General features: G+C 28.3%; 1 non-coding gene across 1 annotated transcript; it reads right to left on the bottom strand.

Annotated features, from left to right (window-relative positions):
* Window positions 1-290: 290 nt before the first annotated feature.
* On the bottom strand, window positions 291-364 carry TRNAR-UCG (transfer RNA arginine (anticodon UCG)). The gene has a single exon. It is a non-coding gene; the product is annotated as a tRNA-Arg (tRNA).
* Between the last annotated feature and the right edge of the window lie 2,859 nt (window positions 365-3,223).

The raw sequence follows: 3,223 nt of genomic DNA, 5'->3' as shown, positions 1-3,223 counted from the left end.
GATAGATCGAGGAAATTTTTTCATATTTTTATGTTAAGGATTGCGCTAGAACTAATATAAAATCTTAATTTTAATTCTTAAACTAAATAAGCAGCAAAGATATGCGCGGATCTAAATGTAGATATTGCTCGATGGTGAAACAAGAAAATTGAGGGCCGGACGTTCATGGGCTTGGATTGTTGTTATTCTTCGGCCCATCTCATCCATGAGGAAAACATCGTTAGCCCAGGCCCGCTGTTGAAATGAAATTATATTAGAAGCTCAAAATTAGGAAAAATACAACAAAATCACGACCACAGTGGGAGTCGAACCCACGACCTTTTGATCCGAAGTCAAACGCGCTAATCCACTGCGCTATGCGGTCTACAACTATGGTCAAGGTTACGTTTCAACTTACTTAATACATTTAACAAACAGGAACATCGCTCCCTCCCCTTCATTTTCACCATGGTTAAATTCTGCCTCTTATTTTAGGGGAACAAATAAATCAGATCATCTTGTTAAAGTATTTAAAACAAATACTTGCAGTGAAAAAATGTTATTTTACTTGCATTTATTACAAAAATATTTTTAAAATTAATTTTTATAAAAATAAATATTTTAAAGATATAATCAACAATTAATTTGGACTATTTATAAGTAACTATGGTTCATAGATGGTGATTAATTAGTAAATTCAAATAATTTACAGTTGTCATTGTCATTTTTATCAATTAAGAATTCAAGATAAATTACAAAAACTTATTAAATTAATAATGTTATAAATATAAATTATTAATAATATTATTCTTTAATTAGAAAATAATAACGATATATAGTTTAATTTAATCATAAAAAATAAAAATGTAAAAATTTAAAATTTGAATTAAAATAAATATTAATTATTTTTAACTGCAAAATTAAAATGTTAATTGAAAACTTAATAATAAAATATTTTAATTAAAAATTAACTTAATTTTTATTTAGATAATACTTAAAAATTTGATTCAAATTTTTAATTAGACAATGAAAAAGGGTGCATTAAAGTTTTACTAAAATAAATATTAATTAATATCTGAATTATAAAATATTAAAATGTTAATTAAAAATATTAACTAGAAAATTTAATTAAAATTTTTAATTAGACGATATTTAAAATTTGCATTAGTAACCTTAGTTTAAAATTTTAAGTAACATAAATATTAATTAGTTTGTTAATTATAAAATATAAAAATTCTAATTAAAAGTGTTAAATAATTTATAATTAGATAATATTTTTAAAATGTTAATGAAAACTATTATTTAGAAATGTTAATTGAAAATGTCAATTATCTTGTTAATTAGAAAATATTGAAAGTGTCAATTGAAAACATTAATTAACTTAAAAATTAATCAATTAATTTTTAAATTAAAAATACATAAAAAAATTAATTATAAATATTAGATAGAAAATACAAATTAAAATGGTTAACATAATTATTTATTATTTGTTATAATATATTAATTGTAAGTTAAAATACTATAATATTATTCACATGATCATAATATTGTATATTCACACAGCACTTATAATAATAATATGTTAGTTTTAATGTATACCCAAGAAGGGGGTGAATTGGGTATTAAAATTTATTCCTAAGTTTAGCAAATTCAACAATAGTATTTCACAACCTAGAGCCTTTTTATATACACATAAACCTAAATGTGCAGATAATATGCGGAAATTAAATCATGCGTTATAGCATAGACATATAGGAATATAAAGTACTGAGAATATAAAGCACACGCACGATATGTTATGAGGGTTCGGCCAACTGTGCCTACGTCCTCGCCTTGGTACACCTGCATAAAGATTACACTATAAGCTCTCTTAACGGGTAGAGTGGCACCGTTTACAACCAGGTCAATTAACGGGACTTATCTCAACTTACACCTTACCATGATGGTGCACCTAACTTTCCTAACCGGGTCTAAACCAATTCGGAACTATTCAAAAGGCCTAATCTCCCTTTTCAAGGCCATGCCTAGAATACAACAAATATAAAATTTTTCGTACACGAAAATATGTTTCTTATACTAAGCAGATTATGTACCACTGCGCACAGTATAACCAATCAATCAATGCACATCAATAATATAAGAACTATAAGCTCAGTGCAAATAATACTACAACTCTCAAGATAATGTCACTAGGCAATTCAAGTGTGAGAGTGTGTTTGCAATCTATCTTTGAAACAATATAGAAATATATATCAACCACAAATTGGGTTTCAAAGATTTTCAGAGAATGTAATCACAGTATTTCTAAGATGATTTTCTCAGGATTCTAACACAAGAAATATTTGAAATCAAGCTTGTTAAAAAAAATTATTTCAAAGAGCACAAGAACAAGCCTTTGAATACTGGCAACAACAATGCAAGATTCACAATCTCAAACGAGTTGTCACAAGATAATATTTATCAATGAAATAATCTGAGATCAACTCAAGCTAACTCTCTAAAAATGATTTCAACAATAATAAATGAGAGAGTATACTAGTTTTAAAGTAATGTATGAAAACACACAAATATATTCACTCTTCAAGTTGTAACAATAATGCAAATGAAGAGGCTACAATGAGCGCCATCTTTATCAAATATGGTTTTGCAAAGAAGAATCAAAGAAAGTGTGAAAAATTTGCTTGGAATGTTAAGTATATAGAAAAAGGGGTATAAATATTTGAGATAAATTTTCCTAGTTACTTTTGCTAATCTCCTTTTAATCCTTACAAATGAGGAGGTATATATAGAGTTCCCCAAAATTATAACCGTTCATGACATGTAGGGTATTTATTAGGATTGTTTTAAAACGTTTTAACAAAGTTAATCTAATTTAAAAAATTTAACCTCGGTAAAAAATTGTCCAACCCGAGAGCATCGGTCGACCGAACTTAAGGTTCGATTAACCAGGTGATTGAGTTCGATCGACGGTGCAAACAATGAACTGAGAGTTCAATCGACCGTACTGAGGGTCTTAAAGGCGATTTTCCCAAAATTGTGCGGTTCAGTCGACCAATTTGTGTTGAACTAAGAAGTTCGGTCGACCATGAAGTTGGAATCTCCCACGTGGGAACGGTCAACTAGGGCATTGCCCATATATTTCTGGTCGGTCAACCTAAGAGTCAAAATATTGACCCGATGGGAGTTTGGTCGACCAAGTTGTATGAACTTGGCAAGGTACGGTCGACTGTGCTATGGTCAAAAT

The sequence above is a fragment of the Malania oleifera genome, chromosome 7, assembly GCF_029873635.1.
Source record: "Malania oleifera isolate guangnan ecotype guangnan chromosome 7, ASM2987363v1, whole genome shotgun sequence".
Taxonomy (NCBI): domain Eukaryota; kingdom Viridiplantae; phylum Streptophyta; class Magnoliopsida; order Santalales; family Ximeniaceae; genus Malania; species Malania oleifera.
Note: the sequence above shows the minus strand (reverse complement) of the source record. Positions and strands in the feature narration are given on the sequence as shown.